This window comes from Pelodiscus sinensis, chromosome 12, assembly GCF_052426305.1.
Source record: "Pelodiscus sinensis isolate ZL-2025 chromosome 12, ASM5242630v1, whole genome shotgun sequence".
NCBI lineage: Eukaryota > Metazoa > Chordata > Testudines > Trionychidae > Pelodiscus > Pelodiscus sinensis.
In genome coordinates this window covers 19,002,626-19,008,625 of record NC_143063.1, presented here as the reverse complement: position 1 = coordinate 19,008,625, position 6,000 = coordinate 19,002,626, and positions in this window count along the sequence as shown.

The following is a 6,000-nucleotide window of genomic DNA, read 5'->3' as shown; positions in this document are numbered from 1 at the left end:
TGGCCCAATTTCTTAAGTGCATTCAGTTATGTATTCAAGCTAAATCTTACGCAAACTTCAGAACCCACCATTAGCATAGTGTCTTAAGACCGGACTGTGCACTAACAAAAATCAATGGTAAATCTCTTCGGTGGATTTTCAGACTCATAATTTATATTGTCAATTGTTACATAAAAAGTATATGGTAACCACAAGCAGTGGAGCACACTGAAAAGTAAGGAGCCAATACTTCCCTCTTTTACCCACACGAAATAGTCAAATATGCTCACAACTACAACAGAGGTAAAATTGGGTCTCCCTGCTATTAGTGTATCCTATTGATATAAACTCACTGAAATACTGCAATGAAAACACAGAAGAATGCCAAAGTTAATCTAACAGCTGATTTTCAATGCTAACCATTATTGAAGATCCACAAGCATGCCAGCTAGAGCTCATAATCAGTTGGGGTTCTTATAATAATAGGAGCAAAGTAACTGCCATTCTGGATCAGATTAGTGGTCCACCTAGTTCAGTATTCTGTTTCCAACACTGACCAACACCAGCTGCGTCAGAGAAAGATGCAAAAACAAAGTAGGGAAACATTCTTCTTAATCTCCACAAGTTGGAGGTTGGCCTATGCCTTGAAGCATGTATTAATCTTAATACACTTTCAAGAAGAAAGAAAGAGCTCCTGCTCATGACAAATCTGTAAATAACTTTATTTTTGCAAAGACAAATGAAGAATAATGGCATGGGTGATATCAATCCTGTTACTAGCCGCAAAAAGCAGATCACAGTAAAACACAGGATGTTAACACTCACATAGTTTCAATGCAAGTGGAGGCCTATAAAAAACTTTCATTTCTGTGCTGAAATGTGAAGCGTTACACAGCAGCTAATGTTCACTGAGAAGCTAAATAGAGTTCATCCACTTTTGTTCGTAGGGATTATACTTTCAGAGGATCTGGAAATTCCTCTTCCTGAATGATATTAGAATGATCTTTGTTACAGAGAAGTAGACTAGATTTGGAGAAAGAATAGCTTGTAGATTCTCAATTTATTTTTTAAGGATCTGAATTGACAATGGCTATTATTTATACATTTTTATACAGGAATGTAAGTTCTGTTCAGACATTTATTCTTCTTCTGTGTGGAAAATATAATTATATACATTCACCATGTTCCTACACATGAGCTCTGATAAAGTAACAAAAGGAATAGGCTCTTTTGTCTTAATACTCTCTTTTCATGCTTTTTCTTTAAAATAACTTTACTACCCCAGCTTCACCGCTATCTTGAATTGGTTCATGTAATCACTAAAAGCAGATTTTGGCCTGAAGGTGAATCCATCTTTTTTTTCTTTCTCTTCTTGGGAAATGGTTGTCTTATCTTTACTAGTTCTTTAAATTAGATACAATATTTATTTTCTTTTTATTGACCAGTTTCCATGTCAGTGATATTTATCCTACAGCATTCCTTAATGTTTGTGAAACATAACTGAAGAATATAGACAATAAATATTTTGATAAAAATATTTAGCTTCAGAGCAAAGTTCAACATTTTTGTTGAGTAGGATTCTACCAGGCCAGATTATGTTTTTCTATTTTGAGATTTTCTCCTGAGGTTATGAGAATACCTCATTGCTTCTCTGCCACAAAGCTAGAGTGCATTTAAAAAGAAAGCAATAGATGGTGTTATTTTTTTCTTTTACTATAATGAATCCAAATGTGCATTTCTCTGGAGTACCTTTGTCCGAGGTTCATCTCTGCAGAATCTATTTAGGAACACAGCTAAGAATTGTCTCTTTAGGACAGGCATCCTTTGCTGTTGTAAATTGGTTGTTAAAATGAGAAAAACTGTTGTGTCCTTCCATGCATGGCAGGGTCATGTTTTCTGAATAAAGCTCTAATACTATGTGCAAATCTGTAAGATAATTTGTTTTGAAAGCAGGTGATTATTTCATCAGTTACTACTTCCGCTCTCCTCTTCCTCAATCCTCAAAGAAAAGAATGTTCTACATTTGGTGATAGCGACTGTCCCTAACTGTCCTTTTCTCTCTGTTCATGAAATGGATTTCTGCCTCATATCTCAGTAAATCTCAGAGACCAAAGTGAATTCATAGGAACACCTAATGTAACATAATGCAGCATGACTGATGAAACATGGCATGCTGCAGTACTATCCAATATCTAGTTTTCTGAAAACTGGCCTGAAATGAATCACTCTGTCCAGAAAGTTAAAACAACAAGCACATTTAATGAAAACAAAAATGTGGTTGTCCTTATGAAGTTCTCTTCTCAGCTACTTAACAAGCTGGATTAGTAGGTATCTGTGTTTGGAAACGATGGACTAAGAGAGCTCTCGCAGTTATGATGAAGACTGATTTTCAACAGATTTCCAGAATGCCCTGTTAACAAGGGCAGTGGTTTGTCTATAGGGCAGCTCTCTGCACTCTATGCTATGTCTACACTGCTGTCTTTTTCCATTTGATTTTTTGGAAGAGGCTTTTCCAACTTTTGGCCTGTCTACACGGAGCCAAATGTCAGAAAACTTCCTCTTTCAGAACATCCCTTATTCCTCATAAAATGAGGTACAGGGATGCTGAAAGAACATGCCCACTTTTTTAGAAATTGTCCTGAAAAAACAGATGCATTCCCTGGATACGGGAATACTGAAGGTATCCCAGAAAAACTCTGCAATCTAGACATAGCCGATGATGCAAAACAGCCCATCCTGCCAGATTTAGGTCCAGGCTAGTTTTAAACATCCTCAAATGTTGGAAGCAGTTTGACTGAGCATTGTGTCCTGGCCCATTTCTAATTTTGAACAAGTTGAAGCACACTGAACTTAAAAAGAAATTTCTTTTCATACTATGTCGGTGCCAATAATCACTTAGGGTGCATCTACCCTGCACCTGGAGTTCGAAATAAGCTATGCAATTTGAGCTATGCACATTGAGTAGGTTTTTTTTAGTTAATTGCGAAATAACTTACTTTGAAATTTGATGCTGCCTACACACAGCATTTATTTCTAAATAAATTGCTATTCCAAAATGTCCCTTACTCCTTGTGGAATGAGATTTACAGGGACATCAGAATAGTGAGCCTGTTGTATTTCTTTGTACATCTTTTCCTCTTCTCATAGTTAGAACAATGATAATCAATTATATTATATACTGTCAGTTTTCAGTAATGTGATGTGTGAGTTACACACGTTATACAGGAAAGTTCATTTGCACAGAGCTATTTCAATTAAAATACTTTTGAAATATCATGGAAGTATTTTGATTTGTCTCATGGTTTTTATCCAATATCCAACATATTTATTTGTCTCATGGTTTTTATCCAATATCCAATATAACCACAAACTTAGAATTTAAAAAAACATAGAATTTTTAAATTCTAAGTTTGTGGTGGTGTTGGATATTGTCCCTAGGAAAGATAGAATTGTATTCATCACACTAGCCCTCTGTAAAGTGACAAAGCAAAGGTAGCTGTAAAGAAAAAGTAGTGTTTTAAATCTCTGTCTTTATTCTTTTGGGGTTACTTTTTCCAAATTATGGATTTGGTCCAAATCCTCTTGAAGTCAACATGGACTTCTTCCAAGTCCCAGAGAAGACGATGAAAGTCTTGGCTGCAGTAGGAGTTTAACTGGACCCATACGTATGACAAAGACTAGGAAATGTATAGTCCAATGGATGTCCTGGCATAGGTATGTAAATCTATGTATAAAAACTGACTTTAAAGCAGGTGCACAGGTAGTTTTGCCCATTGGAAAAAGTGGATGGAAATTGGGAATAATATATTCTCTCACAGTTGTTTTCTCAGTCACTAGAATGCCACGTAGATAATTACAAATATGCATTCATAGTTCTAGGCCAATTAAACACATGACTAAGTAATTGTTAAGGTTGATTTGATATGCTTAATTTAGGTTTTAAAAGGCATAGGAAACCTTGTGACACTAGAAGGGGGAGGAGGAGATGTAACAAAATGTGCTTTAAATCAAACAGAGGAATAGAGGTTTCATCAATATAGAGTTGACAAACTTTATTTAATCTCGTCAAGGAACAAAGAAGCAAACAATTAGAGCAAACTAGTGATGGACAAAGTCTGTTTCAGAGCCATCAAATCTTTGCTTTATGACTAAAACTTTGTGCAATTTTCTGGTCTTCCTCTGTTCCATCCAGACCAGTGTTTCTGTCCAAACCTTGCACTTATTTTCATCGACTCCCATGGACTTTTGGATTAGGTTGTCATAAGCATCAATCCTAAAAACAAAAGTCCCTAGTTCAGCATGCTACTAGGCAGATTCTTAACTTTAAATTCATGTTTATTCCCAGTGAAGTCAATGGGACCAGTCACTTTCTTCACTTAACATATACTTGGCACTAGCTTGGATATTCACTCAATACCAGGAATAAAGAGGAAGAACAGAAACTATTTTGTAACAGAACATTTTTACCAGCTTAGTATTTCCTGCTTTCAAGATGAACCTCTCGACTTTGCTTTGACATTAATTTCTGATAAATGCCTCAGGTTTACCTTGGCATTTAACAAAGCAGCAGGAGACCATTATCCTGTGACAACGTTCTATTCCACTGATACTCTCTCTTAATTGGAGATAATTTCTCTTCCTCTGAAAATGTTTGGCAAGGTTCCCCATCAAAACTATAGTGTATCTAAGTTGTAAGCTTTAATAAGATAGGGAATAAAATACCCAGAGCAGATGTAAATCAAATCTTTTCCATCAAGTTGTAAAAAACAAGCCCGTTGTTGCAGCCATCAGTGTGTGAACCCCAGGTTTTAATTATTTATACAAACTACTTATATCATGGTATACTCACTAGTAGGGGCAATGATAGAGATGATATCAACCAGGAGGAAGCGGGGGGGGGGGGGAGGGTGAGCAAAGAGAGAAATAATGTAGTCATGGAAACAAAGGTGGAAATCATTTTAGTTTCTCTTACAAATAAATGGAAAAGCACCACCACAAAGGGAAGCAGAAATAAATGAGAGGTGAAAACAGCAGATTTGGATTTACAAAACATTTGGACTCTGTACCCCCAACTCTTTCTAATCCATATTTATTTTACAATCCAAAGGAGAATGCTTTTTTGGCACTGCCTATCCTCCAGCTTCCAAGGTCACCAGTTCAGCAAAAAACAAAGAGCAAAATATAAAGAGGTTCAACAAAGACAAGTGTAGAGTCCTGCACTTGGGAAGGAAGAATCCCAAGCATTGTTACAGGCTGGGGACCAATTGGCTAAGTAGCAGTTCAGCAGAAAAAGATCTGGGGTTACAGTGGATGAGAAGCTGGATATGAGTCAACAGTGTGCCCTTGTAGCCAAGAAGGCAAATGGAATATTAGGGTGCATTAGGAGGAGCATTGCCAGCAGATCCAGAGAAGTGATTATTACCCTTTATTCGGCTCTGGTGCGGCCACATCTGGCCATTTCTGCCCCCCCTCCACTATAGAAAGTATGTGGACACACTAGAAAAGGTCCAACAGAGGACAACCAAAATGATTAGGGGGCTGGAACGCATGACCTATGAGAAAAGGCTGAGAGATTTGGGCTTAATTATTCTGCAGAAGAGAAGAGTGAGGAGGGATTTGATAGCAGCCTTCAACTTCCTGAAGGGAGGTTCTGAAGAGGATGGAGAGAGGCTGTTCTAAGTAGTGACGGATGGCAGAACAAGGAGCAATGGTCTCAAGTTACATTGGGGGAGGTCTCGGTTGGATATTAGAAAAACTAGTTCACTAGGGGTATGTCTACACTACCCCGCTAGTTCGAACTAGCGGGGTAATGTAGGCATACCGCAATTGCAAATGAAGCTCGGGATTTGAATTTCCCGGGCTTCATTTGCATAAGCGGGGCGCCGCCATTTTTAAATCCCCGCTCGTTCGAACCCCGTGCCGCGCGGCTACACGCGGCACGAACTAGGTAGTTCGAACTAGGCTTCCTAGTTCGAACTACCGTTACTCCTCGTGGAATGAGGAGTAACAGTAGTTCGGATT